General features: G+C 45.7%; 1 long non-coding RNA gene across 1 annotated transcript; it reads left to right on the top strand.

The window, feature by feature from the left end:
- Positions 1-18565: 18565 nt before the first annotated feature.
- On the top strand, positions 18566-20344 carry LOC144324585 (uncharacterized). The gene is made up of 2 exons (XR_013390034.1): positions 18566-18680; positions 19912-20344. It is a non-coding gene; the product is annotated as an uncharacterized LOC144324585 (long non-coding RNA).
- Positions 20345-23813: the final 3469 nt, after the last annotated feature.

The raw sequence follows: 23813 nt of genomic DNA, 5'->3' as shown, positions 1-23813 counted from the left end.
AGATACATGGCAGTGTCTCATGGGCGGTTGTCATGTGGACTCTGAATGCAGATAACTGTGTTTGATTCCTAACTCCACTGAGCTGCACAGCCCTTAGCAAGTTATATAACCTCTCCAGGCTTCAGTTTTTCCTGGAGTTAGTGAGGATTGAGCGAATGAATATATTTGAAGCACTTGCCGATAGCCAGTGCTCAATGAAACGTTAGGTTTATTATCTCCATTAATAGGCATCATAAGCCAATCTTTTGAATTACAATGTGCTTGGCTCAGAGGGGACATTTCTGAACACTGTCCTAGATGGCTTATTGCTTGGACAGGAGGGAAATGGAGCAGATAGAGGAAAAGAGAAGCTTAAAATGTTTTTCCTGAAACTGATTCTGCACCCTTGCATGTGTACGCAGAAAACGATGCTTGGGTTTGGCCTTTTCACATGTCCTACCTCATTGCAACTTCACACTAATCCTTGGAGACTCTAGCTGCGCTCTCCATTTTAGTATAACGAAATCAAGTCCTTGAGAGACGAAGTGATTTGCCCAAGAGCACAATATTAAACAACGGAGCCTAGATTTGAACACAGGTCTTTCAACTAATCAGTTCATACACAGACTGAGGGCAGGGATACATTTTTGTTCTGTTTTATTTTGTTGTAAGAAAAGGAAAGACAAGTTTGGGGGAGGGCAATGGGGGAGAAACATGGAAAAGAGCACCTTCATATAATTCTCCATGTCGGGAAAGGATGGGTTCAGCTTGATAAGGGCCAACCCAGCCCTCCTATAGTCCAGATATCCACTACGTGGTTACAGAGCAGATCTCTTTTTTCCTGGGTTTCCCAAATGGACTACTTTTAGGTATCAAGTTCCACTGATTGTAAGTCACCAAGACAGGGCGCTCAAACAAAATTTCAGCTTCTTTTTCATAGATAAGGTATAGCCCGAGCAGAGTCTAAGAAATCTTTGCGTTGCAGACTGAAGTATTTCACTATTGCATTTATTCACACCATTTGAGTAGAGGATAAAAATTTCTCAATTTCTAATATGTTAATGCCAATGAAGAAAGCAAAAGGCTGCTGGAAATTTGTGACTGACAGCTCTGTGCTCTTAGCCAGCTAATGAAGTCTCTCCTGCATGCAGAGCCACCTCATGTACCAGAGCTGGGGTCAGATATTCATGTCACTGAGGGAATGTCATCTGTTTCTTTATTTGAAAAAGGATTCTTAATGCCCCATAATTCCCATATCTCCCTAGTTTTGCTTCAGACAAAAAGGAATTAGATAATCACGTCACATACTGAGAAGAAAACATTTATAATACCCATGAGAGTAAAACCTTTTCAGGACTGAATGGAAGGCCACTTAGCCTCTCTGAAACATAAAGTCCCAACCAGAGGGAGCAAAAAAACTAGCAAAACCAACCTGGCTCACTATATCATGTCGTAACTATTCCGGTAGAGGCAGTCTATGGCAATAAGTAGCACATACTAAACATTTCATCTGCCAGATATACCACACACACACACACACACACACACACACAGATTATATCTGGTTTACTCCCATAAATAGTGCCATGAGGTAGAAAATATTTTCTTCATATTAGAGATATAAAAACTGAGGTTTGGAGAAGACATGGAAATAATTCCAGGTCACATAGATGCTAATGGTACAGCAGGAACTCAAATCCAGGCCCCTCTGGTGTCTATGCCCAGACTCTTTCAATTTTCTACATCTTCTTTCTTCAGAATGTAAAATGCCCTCCGTCATGCTTATATCATTGAGGCATGCACTAGTTATCTATTGCTATTGAACAAATTACTACAAACTTAGTGTTTGAAAACAACACATACATTATCTGTGAGTCAGGAATCTGGCCATGACTTAGCTGGATCAACCACTTCAAAGTTTCCAATAAGATTGCAATCAGGGGATCAGCCAGGGCTGGGGTTGCAGCTGGGGCTTGACTGGGGAAGGGTCTGCATCCGAGCTCACATAGATGCTAGAAGCATTCATTACTCACAGGTTGTTGGACTGAGGGCCTCAATTCCTGAGGTCCTCTATCAACCAGAGGCTGTCCTTAGTTTCCTGCTACGTGGGCCTCTCCTGTGGTAGCATACTTGATCAAAGCCACTGAAAGTCTGCCAGTGAGATGGAAGTTACAATCTTATATAATAATATAATCTTATATAAATATAATGTAATCACAATAGTGACAGTTCACCACTTTTGCCATATTCTGTTGCTTAGAATCAAGTCACAGGTCCTGCTCACACTCAAAGGGAATGGGCTCAACGAGGATGTGGAGAATAGGAGGTGTAGGGGTGTATATCTAGAGCCTATCAGCCACAGAAAGATGTCAAATGTTCCATGTTTTCCTTTATATCTCCACCAACTCCACAAATTTGTCGTAAATCCCCTCATCCAAAACTACAGAAAGATTTATAATTTATTAAAAATGTCTTAAAATCCCAACTGGGATGTTTGTCTCATGCTGGTTGTTCAAAAATATCATTATTTATCTCTTAAGACATGGAATTTAATTTTTATTAATTGCATCTTGCTTCTGGAAAGAAGCTCATGGCTCATGGGATCCCAGGGAAGAGCGTGTTTAGTGGGGTTAGCAGGGTCTCATGAGGGTCTCTTTATTTCATAACAAATATATAGCATCAGTTCTGAACCCTCTGAGTGAACTCTAGCAGCCTTCCAGCCCAGACCCTGCTAGGTCATGCAAAGCTCACCTCTGTGAGCAATGCAAGTAGAGTAGTCCCACAAAAATGCTCTAGCACAAGCCTCTGGAGGACTAAAGGTGTAGGCTTACAGTAAATAGAGAACAGAATACATACAATGAGAAATCGGTTATAGCAATTATAATTATCATTGCTTTTTAGTGTCTCTTACCCAGTTGTACCATTGGAATCAAGCCTTCCTGAATTATAGCAGCTTAAAAAATCTTTTCATCACTATCATCACATACATATGTCTGTGTGTATATATATGTATGCATGACACCCAAAATTTAGCACCATGAATTCTCACTGCTGCTGCAAAACTGTGTTTCTTCTCAACCCTCTTGACGTACACTCCATCCAAAAGAGGCTTTGGAAATCTTCCAGAGCCCAGTTACGCTGGGGGGATGCCAACCCACCCATCTTCCATCTCCCTATAATTTCTTCAATAACTTCAGCATAGAGTGACATTGGTTTACCAAGGAAAAGCTAACAGATTTTTTTCTATAAATAACTGGTTGGCTGTGCTGTGGTGACAATTTATATAATAGAACTCATGCTTAAATAATAAGGTAACAGCTTTGGACTGTGAATTTTAAAATGTTTTATTGAAATGTAGACTGATTAACAGGCAATATTCTTTTCCTAATTATTTTAATTATAGGCTCTTAATGACAAGAAGCTGTAGAAATAAAAACACGTTAAAATTACATTTTTAATGAAGTGGCACCTGGAAGCCCCAACTTCTCCAAAGCAGGTAGGGGTAATCTATTGTTACCTGGAAACAACGCATGTGTTCATAGAGATTAAGATGTTTGTTGAGGGAATAGGATTATTTATGACCCAGTTTCTCTGAATGCAGGGAGGATAAAGCAGACATGTAGCATGGTAAAAAGGACGCTGGATTCTGACTCAAGGGGGTGATTTCTAGTTCTGGTTCTGTTAAACTGCTTGACAGTCCATTTCATCTCTCTTGGCCACCATTTTTTCACACGTAAAATATGGAAGTTTTAGCTGAGCTCTAAACCCCCTTTAAACGTTGTAATTCCATGATTTAATTGCTCTATTAAAAAAAATGAAGCTTTTAGGCAAAAATAGATCAAACATATCTGTCATTAAATATTAATTCATATGCACACACAGTGATGTCAGACTTGGGGACATAGGGCTTTACCTGGATATTTTTAATCAAAACTAAACTGGACCCAGCATTGTACTAAGTACCACATACCTGTGGGTGGGTCAGGTGGCAATAGAGAAAGGGCTGTATTCATCCACCTACCCACTCAGTCATTCATTTCCTAAGCAAATGTCTATTTGTTCTATCAGGGAAGGTCTCTCTGACACGGTAACATTTGAAGGGAAATCTAAGGCCAATGAGAGAAGGAGCCATACAGATTATCTTGGGGGCAAAGCATTTCAGAGAAAGAGCACAAGCAGAGGCTCTAAGGTCGGAGTGGGCTTGTTAGTTCACAGATGAGCAAGGCCAGGGGAAGAAAGCAGTACGAGATGAGGCCATAGAGCTGGTAAGGAGCTAGGGCTCAGAAGACGTTTCAAAAAAAATCTATTCCTTTCAGCATTAGTGGTAGGCCTTTATCTGTTTTCAAGTCCAGAAGATTCTCAGCTATAGTCTCCAGGAATATGTCTCATCTCCCACTCTCTATTCTCTTTTTCGAGAATTCTTCTGAGGGCCGTGCTGGAGTCTTTCCATCTACTGTGTTTTCTAACTGGCATCTCATAGGGTTTTGGGGTTTTTTTTGGGGGGGAAGTTTTAATTTAAATTATGGCTAATTAACATACAGTGTGACATTAGTTTCAGGTGTACAATATAGTCAAGATAGTGATTCCACATTTCCAAACAACACCTGGTGCCCATCACAAGTGCCCTTCTCACTCCCCGTCATCTGTTTCACCCAACTCCTACCCCCTCCCCTCTGGTAACCATCAGCGTGTTCTCTGGAGTTAAGAGTCTGTTTCTTGGTTTTCCTTGGCATCTCATGGTTTTAATCTCTTTATCATCCCATGCTGTGTTCTGGTGAGTTTCTCAATAGTATTTTCTAGTTCTTTAATAATCTGTTCATCTATGTCCAGTCTAAGGTTTGTCCCATTCATTCTGATTTTTATTTCAAGGAATGCATTTATTATTCCCAGGATTTCCAATAGTTACCTGTTCCTTCTCATCTAGTTGTTTTGTTTCAGCATTTCTTGTTGTTGTTGTTGTTCTTAATGAATGCTTTTCTTCCCTTCATCTCTTTGAGGATCTTAAACATACCTTTTAGAAGACATTTTCATATTAATCTCTTATTTCCATTCCATTTCACCTGGAGTCAGTTTATCTCCTGATTATTTATATCTTTTGTCTCAGTTTTCTCCATGTGTTTTGGAATTTCAGTTTGAAGGCTCATCGTGGTTAGGAGGTTTTGTTGTTTCTTTCTCTTTATTCCCCCAGGCTCTGACAATGTTGTGGTTCCTGTTTCCAGGCCCCCTAGGTCCTTCGTTTTTTTTTTTTTTTTTTTCCTTCGTTCCTCCCTGGCTTCCTTCCATCCGTCCCTCTTCCTAGCAGTTCAGAAGTGCTTGTCCCATTGAAAAGATTTTGTTACCAACCCACGGGGGCTGCTTGACTCCTGTTCTTGCTTCAAAGTAAGATCCTTTATTTCCAACCTTTCAAGATGCTCAGCTTCATAGCCTCCACATTCCAGGTAAGGGTCCAACAAATCCTTTCTTCATCTTCCTCTCACGGGTGGCAAAGTCTCCACAAAAGCACTGGATTCACTTGATAAAACTGGCTCTGTTCCCAGCCTCTCACAGGATACATTGGGTCCCTGTCACCATGCCGGATATTAATAATTCACCACCTGTGCCTACTTTCACACTTAGCAGCCAATTGCTTCAGCCTTATAGTATTATGTTTGGTCAATAAAAATTTTTATTTAGTTTTTTTTTTAATTTTTTATTTTACTTATGATAGTCACAGAGAGAGAGAGAGAGGCAGAGACACAGGCAGAGGGAGAAGCAGGCTCCATGCACCGGGAGCCCGACGTGGGATTCGATCCCAGGTCTCCAGGATCGTGCCCTGGGCCAAAGGCAGGCGCCAAACCGCTGCGCCACCCAGGGATCCCTTTTATTTAGTTTTTGAGCATGGCCATTTGTATTTGGGCTTCCTTTAAAATATTTTTGTCTCCCACTGTAATGCGTTTGGAGCCCTGGGACAGGGTATGGACTGAAAAGCGTTAACTCACATGCCACTTTCACTAGAAGTCTCTTCAGACGAGATTTGAGACACAAGATAGGCCTTAAAGAACTGACAGACCTTCAGTAGGCTCGGTGAGAATATAATCCCATACCTGAAGTCAGGAATATGTGGGACGCATGGAGGGAAATGGGAAGAAACTCTGGCTAGAGAGACCAATGGCAGTGGAGACATAGGGGACCCCAGGGCCCAGGTTAGATGTCCTTTGCATGTGCTCCTGTAACAAGCTATATGTCACACTCATCATTCCTTTGTAATTGCCTAAAGGTAGAACCATCTATGTCTTATTTACCATTGTGTCCTCTTTACCTTGAATGGAGCCTGGCTCCATTAGGAGGTACCTCCATAGGAGGTACTCAACAAGTATGTGTAGAATAAGTGAATAAGTATTGGATAGATAAATTAGGGTGTGAAAAATAGAAAAATATTAGTCACATGTAACTCCATCACACACTAAGCATTCATTCTTTACTCTTCAGCTAATCAAAACCCTGCCCCTCCTCTCTTTCTATCAGCATCTCCTAATTTGTCATCCATTCTCAAAGCTACTATAAAAATGCTTCACTTAGGGGCTCTTGGGTGGCTCAGTCAGGTAAGCATCTGCCTTTGGCTCAGGTCATGATCTCAGGGTCCTGGGGTTGAGCCCTGCATCAGACTCCCTGCTCAGGGGGAACTTGTTTCTCCCTCTTCCTCTGCTGCTCCTCCTGCTTGTGCACTCGTGCTCTCTCTCCCTCTCTCTTTCTCTGTCAAACAAATAAATAATTTAAAAAAAAAAAAAAAGCTTCACTTAAAAGTCTCCAACAGCCTTCCAGGCACAAAATAAAACTATTTTCAATTTTCAGTTTTCACCCCGTAAACCGCTCTGCAGTACCCTGGACCTTGGCTTTGGTGGCACCATGCTATCCTGTCCTGGAAGGCTTTGTGATGGCTGCTAGATTGGACAGCTGAAGATACAAATACCTAGTTATAACCAAGCATTTGACCAAGAGCCTGACCAGAGAGTGACCTCACAAAAACTATATTTGAGAAAAGCAGGTCTGGATATGAGAGACAAGGCCAACCGGAGAAGGGCAAGATTGGGAGCAGGGGAGAGTATATGAGACGACTGCCCCCCCCCCCCCACACACACACTTAGCCTCATAGATCTTTCCGGTATCTTTCCCATGAGACATTTCCTGATTTACAGGTCTTGGTGTGCAAACGCACGGATTTTAGCTTTTCTTCCTAGGACAAGAATCCAAGTGATTGAGACTTTGTATAGCTGTTGCCAGGCCTCCTCTCTGGGACTAGGTCTTCTCTTGGAGACCCCAGCCTGCTTTCTGGGGTACTGGTTGTATGTGAGTAAAGAATGGCCACCACTCTACCTACTTCCTCTACATTGCTCTTCCCACTGCATTCCCTGTGATTTCTGAAATGAGGCTAAGAGGCTACATACTCCCCTTGCTCCTCTGTCCAGGCCCTTCTCACCCTGGTGAGGGAGTGTCTGGTAGCTGTTGTTTGGTTTTACCTCCTTACTGATTCCCTGCCTGGTTGCTGAGGACTGTGATGCCTTGCACTCCATGCCTGTTTGGGGTTGGGACAGAAGGCAGTGAGTAGGGCTTATTGGACTCCAGACCTACAAAAGCTAAAGTAGCAGGCAGGTGATCTAAACAATGTCTCAGGCAGAGAGTTCTTAAGGTAGAAACTCATTAGCAATCTGAGGAGATGCTGGGTGTTTTAAATAATAGAGAATGCTAGTCATCCAAGTGAGGGCCAAGGCCAAGGCTGGACTTAAAGTCAGATGACCTGATGGTTTGCTCCATGAAGCTGGATTGTAGCTCCCGAAATGCCTCCTGTGTGAGGTCAGGACTGGTCAGATTAACAAAAGTAAGGGCCTAGCTTACCTGGATGGCTAACTAACTGGCTAGGGACCAACAGCAGAGTGAGGAACAGTCAAGTACAGCCTGCAGAGCACCGGTACCCGCCTCTACATACTTCCTCTAGCAATACAACTTGAACACGTAGCAATATAACTCCCGTTTGATTTTACATATCAAACTGTGTTCAGGGCACACACGCTATGACTCAGAATCTAAAGATCTCTTCTCTTAGTAGGTGCTGTCTTAAAATAAAGATTTTCAATCACTGTCCTCTAATAGTACAGCACGCTTAATTACTTGAGCTTTATTTTATTTTATTTTTAATTTTTATTTTTTTAAAGAATTTATTTATTTGACAGAGAGAGAGAGAGAGAGAACACAGCAGGGAGAGCAGCATGCAGAGGCAGAGGGTGAAGCAGACGCCACACTGAGCAGGGAGCCGGTGGGGGACTGGATCCCAGGCCCCTGGGGTCCGACCTGAGCCCAAGGCTGAGCCCCCAGGCACCCCTCTTCCCACTACCTCCTACCTTATTTTTATTACGGTGCCTCATAGTGGTAGGGGGACCTGTCTCAGGGGAGCCCTTGGGGGAGTTGAGCGGGGAGGGACCCACCTGCCCCTGGTCCGCTCAGCCTGCTTCTCAGAAGATGCTCCACGGATCTTCTTCTTGTTGCCGGTTCCCGACGCTCCTGGGGTTTGGGTGCTGTAGCTCACGGAGCTCACTGACTCCTCATCTGGTTCAAATTCCCGCATTTCCCAAGTGGATGATGAGCCATTAGAGAAGCAGGAGGCCGGCTCCGCTGCCACCCTGAGGACAGGTGCCCCCAGACTCACTTCCCTGCTCGCACCCTTCCTGCCCCGGGTCTCACCTGCTCTCTGTCTCCTCCGGACCTGAGCGGGTGAGCTGCTATCTGAGAAACCCTCACGTAGAGAAGTTTCTCCTTGAAATCGGTGGGAATATAGCCTGGATGGGGAACACATCCCTGACCCCCCACCCTGTGGCCCCTTGTCCTTCCCACCCCCTGTCTCCCGGGGCCAGGTCAGCACCCGGCTATTTCGGGACGTGCTATTCTTACAGGCCAAAATGATTTGGTTGCTTTCAAAAGGGAGAGAGAGAGAGATAGAGAGAGAGAGAGCACCATACAAATGATTCACTGCCTCCTCTTCAGCGGATTTGTCCTCCGAATGTGCCAGGCCCTGTGCTAGCGGCTGACCGTGTCTACCAGCACCCCCAGAAGGGGCGACCGGGGGCCTCAGCGGTTGGGCCTTCTGTGCCTTCGTGGATGCTGCGAGGAACGAATGTGCTTCATCTTTGTCCCCGCTCCCGGGCCACCCATCCTTGGGTCACTGGCAGCTTCGGCTCTGATCTCCATCCTCCCCCTTGATGGTCCAAGAAGGGGCCCCCTTGCCCTGGCCCTGTGGGTTTCGGGCCTTTCACCAGCTTCTCCTTACCTCTGCTTCCTTCCCAGGCCCCTTTCTTTGTCTCCTGTGTGGTGGCACACAAAGCCCTCCTGAAGACACAGCGTGGGGTCACCCCCGCCCTCAGTCGCCTGGTTTGGGCTTTCCTGCTTCCCTCCAGCACCACGGGGGCTTGCCTCCAACTTGTCTCCTTGGCCCCCAGACACCCAGCGGCCCCCTCTCGCATGCCCCCAGCACAGCGGTGCACCCCAAACTACACTCAGGGGACAGTTGCAACTTGACCTGGGTGCCACCTCGCTCTGATGCCAAAGGCCTGCTGTGGGTGCTGGTGATCCAAGGACTCTGGCCTCTGTCTCGAGGAGCTCTGACCTTGTATGGGAAGTACATACATGGGCTCATCAACTATAAGGCGGCGATCGCCGAGGGTTAGGACAGCTACACGCCTGGGCTCCAGGGACAGGTGGGGGCTCCGGAGGCAGGTAGAAGCACAGGCCATTCTCCAGTGGAAACGTGGGAAACAGAAGTTAGGTTCTAGAAAGAGTGCTCCTAAGTGGTGATGTATCAGAAAGTCTGGTGTGGAAGTAGAACGAACTGGAGGCAGGGAAGGGGAAGGAGATGCTCTCTGGAGGTGAGCACCTGGAATAATGTGCACACTGAACATTCAGTGATGCAGGATGTATTTATAGCACCCCCTAAAAAATCAGAACTTTCCAGAAAACTAAGGAAAGGAAGATGGTTGTTGGTGGAGGAAATACCAAATTGCAAAAGCATGGGTGGGGGACATACCGAAGGGTGGGGGCAGTGGATGTGGGGAGGTGAACAAGCTCAAGACAGAATGGGCAAGTCCTTAGGGAAGGATTCAAGTCCTGGGATAGTGTGAGGACCAGATGGGTTTGGGCCAGGATTCACTCAGAGTGGCCAGAAGAAGATTGGTTTTAACACAGCACATTTTCACACTTTTTTTGCCTATGTCTCATAGAAAAAAATATTTTTTTACATAAAAAACCAATACATAGACACTGAAAATATACTCTTATTATGAACAATTTATCCTGTCCCAATGTCTTTCCTACTCCCCCTTTAAAAATGCTAGTCATGACTCTCTCAACTTCTGACCAGTGGGTCATGACTCAAGGTTTTGAGAGCACTAAGGGGCAAGTATAAGTCACAAAGAGGGAAGCTAGGGTTGCTCAGCTTGGGGTGCAACCAGAACAGAGCAAATAGGAACTTATCAGGAAAGAGAGAGCATGGCACAGAGTTCAAGATATTGGTGGTGAGGCCAGCAAGGGTGTTGGGAACCAACTTTTATAGTTATGGCTGCACAGCATGAGAGTGGGCCGGTTAGCCTCAGTGGAACTCAGGGAGATGGTATGAGGTCTTACGTGTTATTAAGTTAAGGAATCCCGGCTCTGTTGCAGAGGTGATTAGAGGCACTGAAGTGTTTTAAATAGATGTATCAGTTAGCTACTGCTGAATAACAAAGCACCCCAAAGCTTAGAGACTTAAAACAACTTCTGATTGTTTTACACAAGTCTATTCACTGGTGAGGTGGTTCCACTGGTCTGGGCTGGGCTCACTATGCATTCACAGGGAACTGGCAGGTTGGCTGGGGCCTGTCTCATCTAAAGATGGCCCTGCCTGGGACAACTAGGCTTTTGTACATGTGTTTCCCATGTCCTCCAGCAGGCTAGTGTGGGCATGCTCTTGTGACACTAGCAGGGGTCCAAGAGAGGAGGTAACATGCAAGTACTTTTTCAAGTCTCTGCTTGTATCAAGGTTGTTATTATCCCCTTGGCCCAAAGCAAGTCACATGCCAAGGCCTAGAGTTAGTGTGGGAAGGTACTATCTGGGGGTGTGGATATAGAGAGGTATGAAGTCAGTCTTCACGCTGAAGAAAGTATAAGGTCAGATTTGTATTTTAGAAAGATCACATTGGCTGTATGGATTGGAAGAAGCTGATGCTAGAGGCAAGGAGGCCAGATAGAAGGATGTGTTAGTGAACTTGTGGGAGATGATGGGTGTTCAAACTAAGGCACTAAGTTAAGGGAGAAAGGGATTTCTGGGAGTCAAAAAATCATACCCTCTTCCCTCCTGAGTTCAGAACCAATTGAGAGATGGACATGCAGGTCAAACAAGAGGGAGCCCATCAGAGAATGTGGTTTTAAATCTGCTACCAGAAGAGCTTTCTCAAACTCTCAAGACTCTTCTATTCTCACTCTCCCAGCCTCTGCACCTTGGGCCTTCGGAGAGAGAAGCAAGAAAAGGGGAAGAAATCCTATAGTCTTTAATGGATTGGCTCTACCCAACCAAGAGATTCAGCTGTCAACCAGGAGTTTGAGAGAAAGGCCAGGAACAATATGTAGTGCGAAGATCACACATTTTTCCTCTACAGGGCCAGAGGGTAAATATTTTACACTTTGCAGGGTGTTTGGTTTCTCTTGCAATGCCTCGATTCTGCCAGGAGAGTATGAAAGTAGCCACGGGAAATACATAAACAAATCAACATGGCTGTGTTTCAATAAAACTTTTTTTGGACCCCGAATCTTGAATTTTCATGTGTCACAAAATATTCTTCATCTGATTTATTTTCAACCATTTTAAAGAACGTTAAAAATCATTCCCAGCTCTTGGGCTGGATTTGGCTTTCTGACCCTTACTCCAGAGGAGGTCCTTCTGCAAGAAAATACATTGGCAGGGAAAAGGAGTTTACTCTTATATTAGTCAGGGTCTCTGCAAGTGACATCTTCAAACTGCGTACCCGAGGAAAACTTAAAAACGGGATGATTCACAAAAGTGTGAGTAGGGTTTAGGGAAACTAATAAGGATACACCCAGGAGTGGCAACATCAGGAATTGCTACTACTTCCCAACTTAAGTCATGAGTTGGCAAAGGAAAGGGTATAGAGCAGACCCAGAGAGGCGAGCCATACTGGAGAGGTCTGGGCAGAAGCCATAGCCATTTGGTGGGGGGGCCTCGTAAAACCTGTGGTCACCTGGTAGGAAGAGGTCTCAGGTTATCAATATTCTGACTTCAGACTCCTGCACTTTGATCCACTTCTGGTGCTTCCCATCAGTCAAATGCAATTGGAAACCAATTGGCGCAAGGGAGCCAGTTGATATAATCCATACACCTGGAGGTGAGCTTCCAGGCCAGGGAGGAGGCTGGGGAAGGATAGTGAGTGGATCTATATGGACAAATGGAGAACATCCAGCATGTTCTCTAACAGGAACCAACTGGAGGGATGGTAAGGAAGTATGGTTCACAGGATTACCCCTTCCTCTCAAGGGCCCCAGCTCCTCATCTATAAAATGAGAAGGTAAGATTAAATGACCTTCAAGAGTCAATTCCAATATTTTTTGGTTCCGTGGTAACGCTCTCGACATTCCTCATTGTGCTAAGGAAGGGGGCTTAGAAAAAAAGGGTCTTTCTTTATTTCTGGCCCCAGACTCCGTTCCTTCTAAGGCCCTCATGCCAAGGCTATATACCAATGTAACTGTGACCTAATGAGGCCACTGCTGTTGCTACATTGTAGGAAATGACTTCTACGATGAGAAGTTCTAGCCAAGGCAGGGGAGCAAAGTGAGGGTGCTGGGAGGTGGGCCAGGGCAGAAGGCTATTATAATTTATTAGTGTCTCCTCTCTGCCAGACGTTTTGCCTATGGTAATAATCTTTTCCAAAACCATGTGAGATAGTTTTTATGAGCCTCAATTTGCTAGTGAGGAAACAGAATTTCAGAGTGGTTAATTAACTTGCCTATGGCCACACAGTTAGTTGGGGCATAGTGGTCTTGAATCTACTGTCCTCCCCCCCAACCCCCCTGCCCCAGCATACTAGTATTTTGGTTCCCAGCTCTCACGAGGTAGACAAACACCTCTCCAGTCTTCATAGGACTTGAGTCCTAACCTAGAATGGCTAGAGAAAGGTAGAGCCTTCAAAATACCAGATGTGCACTGGCCAAACAAAACATAGCTGAGATATTCACACAAGAGTGTTGGGCCCCCAAATGCTCCTTCCTTTCTAAGCATTAGCCTTCTTGGCTCCAAAGATGATGCGCAAAGATTCCCAAGGACGTGGGTTCCTCCTTGTTCCTTGTGTGTTTCTTCCCAGCACAGCTTTAAAAAACTGAGGCAAAATTCACATCACATAAAAGTGACCATTGTAAAGTGTGCAATTCAATGGCATTTAGTACATTCGCAATGCTGCCCAATCACCACCGCTATCAAGTGCCCAACTTATGGCCCGATCTTCTCTTATATTTGATAGATGTTTATCCCCTACACTGGATGCTTCATTTCTTGAGGCCACCGTCTGTGTCTGCCTCATGCACATAATCTGAGGATACCTGGCAAACATTCCACGCCCTGCATATCTTAGAATCCCAGATACCCTCTTCCCATTTCTGTGCTGAGCAACACATTAAAGGCTGGATTTGGCATCAGAATCTAGGCCTCCTTCTTACCATGTACCTTCATTATGCCACTGGATCAAAACAACAAGCTTCATGGTGATAAAGACTCTATGTCCCATCTTCTTTGAAGACATTCTTTTCATCCTCTTTTTATCTGGCTGCACATTGCCCATGTGGATATTAATTTGCATCAAGCCATGGTTAAATTTTCAATGTGCCTCCAAATTTATATGCTATTTCTAAGCAAACTACCACAAATCTGAATATTGCAACTCATTAAATAATTAATTTTTCTAAGATGTCTTCCACTTTGGAGAACAGCAAATTTTATAAACACAGAAATATGAACTGAGATCTTGCAAATGGATCTGGGTGATGTGTATACATCTTCAGTACAGAATTAGAAAAAAATTAACATATTATGTTTTTTAAATCAATTTATGAGTCAAGAGGTTTACTTAAAAAAAAAGGCCCTACCCTATTTGCATTTTTAAATAAATTATCAAATGGAAAATAAACCTTCCAATTACTGTTATGGAATGTTGTAGTCTCTAGAAATGCTATAAATTAAACCCATTCACTATAGGGTTTTCTGCATTACAATTCTGTGCAATTTACATGCTATGCAGATCGTGCTTTACTGAATACCATCTAACACATTTATTCTTCCTCAAAATTAGTTAAACACTGCCTTCTCTTCCATTCAATCAATCCTTCTGCGAGGACAGATGTAAGAACACTTGCCTGAAACGTGCTGTCGCTTCTTTGCCCCTCTTTGCCAAAACACACATGACTGGATGACAGCAAAAAATCTTATTTGTAAAAACCTAACTTAACATCTGGTTGATGCTCAAGGTGTGCTGGAGGATCACCCAAGTTTCTTGGAGGCGGAGGCAGGGACTTGGGACTGAACACCGATGTGTGGGGACTATATTCACTTATATGCCTATGAGTTGTTGCTTTTTTCTTAACGTTTGTGGGAGAAATGGACTTACTTCCAGAATTACTTCCCTTCATCACATTGTAATCATCATCACTACCTACTGGTATTATTGGAAGAACTCTATTATGAAGATGTGTTGGAGGGCAGTCATTCTAAATCTCTGAGCTTCAATTACACTGCTTGATGGGAAGGCACTGGTATAAACAGAGGATTTTTATACCCTGAAGACTGGATATGCTGGGCTTATCAGCCATTTTGCTGAGAAACAACATTGCCTTAGAGCTGGGCAAAATGAGAAATAGGTTTGACTTCTCTCAAGCAAGAGCTGCAGCAATCTGAAAGTTCTCTCTGCAGGAGTAATTTAATTGAAAAGGGTCCCAGAGCTCAGTTAGGAAGTAATCAATCCCATCATCAACAATTCTTATGTTGTAAGAACTGTAGAAGACATCGCCATCCCATAGGCCCTCCTGGATTTCCTATTAATGGCTGTGAGGTCCCAGGGAAGGAAACTGACCCAAGGAGGAGAAGCCTGCAACAGGACTACACATTTGGATGGTGGGGCCTGGGAGAGACATCATTTCATGGAGCCCATCTGTTTGTCCCATGCGATGAAACAAGCAGCAGGACTTAGTATAAATAACTGAGGCTCTAGAAACAGACAGGGGTTCAAGACCCAACTCTTCTGTTTGAACCTATTGAGCTTGGGGACGGTAAGCTACTGTTTCTCTTTTGATAAATGGACATGAGATTGCTACCCGTCTCACACAGTGGTTCAAGGTTTAAAGGCAATCAATCACACGTAGTGACTGAAATTCGGAGCTTAGCAAGTGTTAACTATTGGTCACCTTATTCCCTCCTTACTTATCAGGACCAGGATGACCAACCTGACTCACCTAACCAGGAAATGCCTCTCCTTCTCCTATACAAGTTCTTTGGAAGGGCCTTAGATGTATTCACAGGTCAAATATCTGAGCAGATTACAGATACAGGGCTAGACTCATTTTTGAAGTGTGCTTGGTTTTACAACTGGGGTAGTGCTTCAGTGCACAGACAATGCTCCTTTGGTGCTAACAGATTTATAGGAGGTTGATATCTGGGGCATCTGAGTGGCTCAGTGGTTGAGCATCTGCCTTAGGATCAGATCATGATCCCGGGGTCCTGGGATTGAGTTCTGCATCAGGCTCCCTGCATAGAGCCTGCTTCTCCCTCTGCCTGTGTCTCTGCCTCTCTGTGTGTGTCTCTCATAAATAAATAAATAAATAAATAAATAAATAAATAAATAAATAAATCTTAAAAAAAAAAAAAAAGAGGTTGATATCTCTGCTCTGTATCTATAAATCTCTGACAGATTTTCTTCCTGGTAATGGTTTGCCTTGGTTGGCCCTGATACTTTCCCAGGTAAACTTCATTTTTCAGTTAAAGATATGATCTAGATGTTTAACTCATGAGATAAATTTTTACAGTAAGGGTCCTCGAAGGATCCTGCCTCCCCACACTCAGGCCTTTGGATGGTACCCTCCAATACTGACCCTGGATTTGGTCATAAGCCTTGCTTGGCCAACGGAATATCAGCAAATTTGATACAAGCAGATGACTGAAGCAGGGTAAGCTTGACTCTCTTGCTGCTGGGAACTCTCCCTGTACCATGTGAGGAAACCTAGGCTGGCCTGCTGGAGACAGTGACTTAGCCCACAGCCACCACAACCTCCATACATATGAGTGGTGCTTCTTAGACTATCAGATCCTACCTGAGATGCCCGATGATTGCAGCCACATGAACAGCTCCAGGCAAAAGAAGCCTCAGAAGAGACTAGCAGAGACCAGCCGAGACCAGCCCTAATTGCCAACTTGCAGAACAATGAACAAATAAATTGGTGGTTGTTTTAAGCCACTAGTTGCTGGCATGGCTTGTTAAGGCAAGAGATAACTAATACAACACATTAAAATTTATAAATAAAGTGGTAGACACTTTTGTCCTCTTTTCTGTGTTTCTAGCCAAGGCAAGAGAGAATAAAGCATCTTACTAGGTGACAAAAGAATGTGACTCATAAATGGCAAATCCGAGGAGCTCACTTATCCATTCCAGTTGATTCTGGATGAATAAGAATAGAAGTGGGTCCATGTAATTTTTCAAAAAGTACGGTGACAGAACCTTTACCTGAACAAAGTGAGAATTTCTGAATGGCAGGAGGGAGATTTGCTGGCCATGAGGACATGCTGTGCTCCTGGGAGTAACTGTGACATCGCGCTGTGTGTCGCAGCACTGATTCTTGCCCCTGACAGTCAACATGCTTGGTCACACAGGCATTTCCAACAGTTTTTGAGGAACATTGATTTTCAGCTGACAAATGGATGTCATTGAGTGGTTGAGTCAAATCCGGGGATGTGGTTGAGGGGTATGGATGCATGATCTCTATTGATGACCAGGAGGCAAGTGGGGAATTAACACCAAGGGTCCGAAGGATGCAAAATAATGATGAGAAGCAAAAGAAATAGAAGGTATTCGGAACAGAGAGGTAGTAAAGTGTCTGACTTGCATGTGGTTCTGGCCGGACATCCAGATGAAAAATAAACAACTCGGCAAGTGTCTCAAACAAGAAGCACAAGCAATGTGGGAAAGGAGCTGTGTTCTCAGGTTAAGGTAGCACCAAAATTGTCAGGAAGGTGGGTGAGCGAGGTGGGGAAGTAAATAAGACTTTTCAGGATTCATTGGGGAAGCCAAGGCTCCATTAACCTCCTCACAGGAACCAGAAAGAAATCTTTGTTAAATACTTTGTTCTGAAGAAGATACTGCGAGGGTCTGAGTGTGACGCCGGTAGTAAGGAAGGAGACGGGGCACCAATGGGGAAACACAAGGCATCCTTCACCTTTCCTCAAACCACTGCCAAGTCTAATTACGTTTTTTTCTACCAGGGACAACTCCTCCAAGCGGGGGCAGGTTTTACCTAGGGGGCTCCACAGGCTATTTTAAAATTTTAATTCAAAGACTACACACAAATGGTAGCAAGGCCACTTACCGTGCCCCCTCCCCCACCCCCACTCAGGATTTAGTCCCCCTGCTTTGCACATCACACCTCAGCCGTGCTCGAGGCAGCTGCCTCTCCTCTCCACACAGGCCTTGTACTTGGAGTGATGCGCTGGCTCCCACGCTTGGCTCCCTGGCTCAGGCACGTGACCTAGGTTAAGCCACAGGTACCTTCTAGCTGCAAGGATGGTCATGTGACCCTGGTACAGTCAGTGAAATGCCATAAGACTTTGGGGGTTGGGGTGTGCCCTGCCATTTTCCCCAACGTGCCCTCATGGCAGGCAGCCACGTAAGGTGCACCCCTGCTTGAGGTCTGAATCCAGGGGCACCCAGGGGCTGGCAGGTAAGCATCTATCTGCCTTTGGTTCAGGTCATGATCCTGGGGTCCTGAGATCAAGTCCCACATTAGGCCCCCCGCAAAGAGCCTGCTTTCTCCCTCTGCCTGTGTCTCTGTGTGTGTGTGTTTCTCATGAATAAATAAAATCCTAAAATAAAAAGAGAGAGAGAGATCTGAATCCAGACACCTCTGAAACCAAGCTTGCCCCATGGAGGTTTCATTTCTAGAAGCCAACAAATCCCATTTTTGCTTATGTCACTTTATATTAGATCTTATGTCACTCGCAACCAAGAAAGTACTAACTATGCATCACTTATCAGATTTTTAATCTGTAAAATAGAGGAATTCTGTTAGAGGGTAATATCTATCAGCAGCCTATGTATCATCTTGGCTTTAAGAGAAAAACGGGAGAGGAGAAGCCTTATAATATTCCAAAGCAAAACAGGTATTTCCAGATAAACTGCATCCCATACTTGCAATCAGTTCAATAAAATTTATAAAGTGCCCATCGTACTCTAAGTATATGTTATTTCTTCCTCTCTGCATCACTGTGGAGGGTAAATGCATACATCACACGGAATGCCATTTACATCACAGTTGGAAACGTGCCCCTTGAGCACACTATTGCCACGGTGATTAGAATCTAGCCGCACATTAGAAACGACAAATACCCACCATTTGCTTCAACGTGGATGGAACTGGAAGGTATTATGCTGAGTGAAGTAAGTCAACTGGAGAAGGACAAACATTATATGTTCTCATTCATTTGGGGAATATAAATAATAGTGAAAGGGAATATAAGGGAAGGGAGAAGAAATGTGGGGAAAATATCAGAAAGGGAGACAGAACATGAAGACTCCTAACTCTGGGAAATGAACTGGGGGTGGTGGAAGGGGAGGAGGGCGGGGCATGGGGGTGACTGGGTGGGGGGCACTGAGGGAGTCACTTGACGGGATGAGCACTGGGTGTTATTCTGTATGTTGGTAAATTGAACACCAATAAAAATAAATTTATTATTTAAAAAAAAAATCTAGCCGCAGAAAAAAACAGTGAAAGTGAGCAAACTGCGTTCTCATCTTTCAAATAGCATCTGTTGGACCTGTGTGCATGGGGTCTATACCTTTATAAATATTGCCCGACACTGTATGTAACTAGAGTCATGCAGGCCTAAAATCTTGTCCTGCCAATTTTCTATTACTGTGAATGTCATGGGAATGCTTGGCAGCAACGAAGCACGAAAAAACGCCAAGGAAATGAATGGCTCTGGGCTGTGCTGCTGAAACACATCCGCTAATATTTAAAATTCCATGTCACAGGACATCACTCAGCCGCTGACCGAGCTGTGAGGGCTGGGCCTGCTGGGGGTTCAGACCAGGGCTCCAGGTTCCCTCGGTTGGATTTTTATTTCTTCCTACTGTCTCCCTCCCTCCCTCTGCCCTCTCCCTTTCCTCAACCCCAGGTTTCTGGGATTAATTGAGAATGTTGTTCAGGAGATATCAGAAAAAGTTTGTACATATGGTGCCAGTTAGGGTTTGTCGGGGCGTATTTCGTGCTTCTTGGGGTAAAGAAACCCAAATGTACTAAATACCCGTGTCTTGCTTAGAATAGTCATGTGAGGTCTGCATACCTTGGCTTGGAAATCCCTAGTTTTCATCGTTTTGGAGGGCAACCTCACCGGCCTGGTGCTGTGTCCTCAGGGTCACACCCGAGAGCAGGGGTCTGAGCCCTCCCAGGCCTACTGGCTCTCGGATGACATCAGGGCAGACTCAGTGCAGAGGACACCCAGGCTGTGTGCTGACCTACCTGAGGGCCCTTGGCACGTGCTCTGTGCTATCTGTCGTCCCTAGGGGCGTCAGGACACACCGGGGACCTCCACACCGAGGGTAGGGCCTGGTCCTCCTTGGGCGTGGGCTCATTCATGTCCTGCTTCCTGCCTGCTCTATGCTCCCTTAGTTTCTCCATGGCCACGTGGCCACCTGCTGAGAACCCACCAGGTGCGGGGCACTGAGAGATGCACCGAGGTACTACCTGCCACTCCGCCTCTCCTTATCCCTGCCGGCAAGCACCTGTCACATGAAACGTCTTACCTGCTGGACCCAACAGCCCGGATGAGAGCGGCAGCCAGAGCCACAGCGACCGGCCCTCCAGTCTCCCTGCTTTACTTGGGCCCCTCACGGGAAAGCCTCAGTCATCAGGGGCCCCTGGGTGGCTCAGCCGGGGAGCATCTGCTTTTCGCCCAGGGCGTGACCCGGGGTCCCGGGATCTAGTCCCGCATCGGGCTCCCGCTGGGAGCCTGCTTCTCCCTCTGCCTGTGTCTCTGCCTCTCTGTACCTCTCATATTATTTATGAATAAATAAATGAAATCTTTAAAAACCAAAAACCAAAAGCCCCTCAGTCATCATTCTCAGTCCCTTGCTCACCAGATGCTAGGCCGGCCACATCCTCCTTATGCTGCCTCTTATCATCCGACCACCCTGGCCCTCACCCAGCCGTTGCCCAGGCCCTTCCCCAGGCGTCTCCAGCTAGAATTCATTCACGCGCTGCCCCCAGAGTTAATTCTCTGCAGTTCCCATAGACGCTGTCCCCGGTGAGCCCGAGCCTCCCCTGGCCTCCCTCCCCAGGCGCTCCTGCTCCCGCTCGCTCCCCGGCACCACCAGCTCCTCCACCTGGCGGCTCCCCACTTCCCGCCTCCCCTCCTGGGGCCCCTGGGCGCAGGGAGCCTCCCACCTCCCCGCCTGCCCGCTGCCCCCGGCGCAGGACGCGCTCCGGGCCACGTGGGGTCTGGACGTGGGGTTGCCTGTTCCTCAAAAGGCTTCCTCTGTCTTCTCTCCTTGGAGGGCTTGTGTTTGCTACTCTCCCTGGATTCAAGAGTCAGCTCACGGGTCACCCCTGGCTTCTCCGGCGAGTCGGTGCTCCCCGAGCTCCCAGAAGCCGTGAGCCCAGCCCATTCCATACCCCGGGTGCTGCTTGTTGACGTGGTGACCTAGGCCCCAGCCTGACGCAAAGCTTCCTCGTCTAGGGCGTGGAGGTGAAGTACGGGGTGAGCTCCGGCCACCGCCCTCCCCGAAAGGTGCAATACAGTGTACGCGGGGAGCACGGCCCAGCGGTGTCCGAGGCTAAACAGAGGCCGCCGAGTGGTGCACTCTCCGGACTTGGGAGGAAGGAAACACGGTTTGGGAATGGAAGTCAAGGAAGGACTGGATTTGGGTCTTGGGAAGCTGCCATTCAGCGGGTAGGGAGCAAGGAGACTCAGGACTCAGGAAAGGGAAAGAGAAACGTGAGCCAAGGTACAAAAGCAAGAAAGCACAGGGCATGCTCAGGGCCGGAAGGGGAAGAAGGGGCCAGAGGGCTGGGACCAGGCTCTGAAGGCCCAGGAGCAGCAGGCTCAAGGGCATGGACCCCGTCCAGCAGGCACCTGAACGATCTTGGCCGAGGGAGTAAGTGTGGAAAATGATAGGTTGGGATCAATTAGCCGGTGGTGTGCTGGACAATGGATGACTCGAGTCAGAAAAACAAGTTCAGAGGCTCTTTCACAATCCAGGTCCGAGGGAAGGAGGCCTTGCCCAGGTCGTGACAAAAGGAATTAGAGAGCTATCTGGGGACAGAAGTGAATGGCTAGGGTGACTCCTTACTGGAAAGGAAAAGACAGATGGCCCAGAAATTTCAAGCCCCCAAACAGTAACTTTGACAAATGGGATTGTTAGTGCAAGGGCTGTAATTTGACAGGAGATCGTGGATTTTTTTGTTTGAGACTTGTTACGTGTGAGAGAACTGTGGGGTCCCTCAAAAGAAGTGCCCGGCAGGGAGCTGGAGATTAAAGACAATATTGTGTGGTGTGGCCGAGAGCATAGGTCTAGCTGGACGGGGTTTGGATCCTTGTCACATTACTTATTAGAAGGGTGATCTGAGGTCTCAGTTCCTCATGTGTAAGATGGATACAATTATAGTGCTGACCTCATTGGGTTCTTGGGAAGATAAATGAAATAATTATACGTAAAAGTCCCCAAAACACCATGTCTGGCACCTGGTAAGGGCTCAATAAGTATTGGCTATTATCATTAATAGCAAAAATAGAGAAAAATTTCTTTAGAAATTATTTATTAGTTATGCAAGGTAAATAATATTATTATTATTATCCCATTTTCGAGTGAAAAAAACATAAGTCAGTAAAGTTAGTATCACATACCTAATAGGTAGCAGAGCCAAAGCTGAAATCTGGATTCTCTGTGCCAAATCCCATGATTTAAATGGGTGGGGGTGGGGCAGAAGGCAGGACAGGGCATGGGGTGGGGTGGGGTGGGGTGGGGTGGGGTGGGGTGGGTGAGAGCTGCAGGAGGCCAGTCACACAACCTCCAAGCACCACCAAATATCAGGATTGGGTTTTAATGTAAGGTCCTTATTGTCTCAGTGACAATCCTATGTGAACTATACCAAAGCCGTCAATCCAGCAGAGTAATCAATTCTTAGAGAAGGGGGTCCTTAAAGGTGATGAAGTCTCCACGAAGTGGTCTGTTTGCTTAGGTTGTCTAGTGCCCACCTCCACCCACCAACCTTGCAAGGTTCTGGTACATCGTCAGAGACAGGTTTTCTCCTTTCATTTATAACACAGATTGCTAATAACAGTCTGATACCTGTCAGCAGGAATCTCACCCAGCTGGCACGGCTGCCCATAAATCTCACATTTCAAGTGATTCCTCCAACATTATAAAGATTGGGAAATTGTGTTGAGGATGAAATCGACAATGAGCTTCTGCCTGGTAGCTGGGAAAATGATTATTGCTGACCCCTTTCTGTCTTTGAATTACTGCTTAGCTTTCTGTCTGGACATATGGAAAGAAGAACTCTTTGGGGAACGCTGCCAGATAAAGCTGGCTTACCTTGGATTCCTGAACGGATGGTATGTCTAAGAATAGACTCCAAAGGGAGATGCAGGAGAGCTGAGTGGAACCATAAGAATTGGGCATTTTGTTCACTTTTTCCCATAACTCCTCTGACTTAAGAAGTGAATAAATTCATGGCATAATGCCACAGAGAATGAATAGTAAAGAGCACTGGAGAAAGGACAGACTCTTGAGAAGGCTCTATTGTCAAAGGAATGCAAGAAATGAGATGGCTAGATCATCTCCTTCCACTCAGGCACCAAGGTAGGAGACGGGACTGGTGGTTTTATGAGAGGTGGAGACGGGACATTTCAAATTCTAATCCTACCTTGGAATGCTGATTCCATCATGGCCAAGGGCATTTTTTATTATTTCCATGCCTCTTTTCCCACATCTATAAAAAGGAGTTAATCAAGGGTGTTGCTGAGGTTTAATTAGTTAATACTGTAGAGTGCTTTGAAGATGAAAAGAAGATTATAAATACAGTTCAGTTCTCTTTTAAGAAGCACAGGTTGAAGTTAAGATGTAACAAATCATATGTCCCAAAATAGCTGGGGGCAAATGAAGGTGGTTTGGCTTTGATAGGTAACTTTCCCTGACATTACTCAGACATTGCAGCTGGGCAAAGACAAATGATGTCACCCTGTTTCCAAGCTTTTCAGAATTTTGTTGAGAGAAACGGAGAGGAAATAGTTGGTCTCCATCAGGAGAATGAGGAAATCCAAAGAAAAATAAAAAAGGATGCAAGTATTTGTAGTGAGTCTCCACTTCTCTGACCCCACACCCTGCAGGATAATCTGAACTCCAAGTGAGCCTAGAGCCAGGAGCCGTATACACATAAATCGGCTTCCCTCAGATCAGAGTTCTAGGAGTGGTGGTGTTGAAAACAGACAATGGAGAGGAGTAAGTGGAAAGAGGCGGTGGCATGGCCTAGGCCAAGTCTCAGGGTGGCCTCAACTGTCAAGCTGTGTGATG

The sequence above is a fragment of the Canis aureus genome, chromosome 12 (assembly GCF_053574225.1).
Source record: "Canis aureus isolate CA01 chromosome 12, VMU_Caureus_v.1.0, whole genome shotgun sequence".
Lineage (NCBI taxonomy): Eukaryota > Metazoa > Chordata > Mammalia > Carnivora > Canidae > Canis > Canis aureus.
The sequence above is the reverse complement of the archived record's forward strand: the minus strand, read 5'-3'. Positions and strand labels throughout refer to the sequence as shown.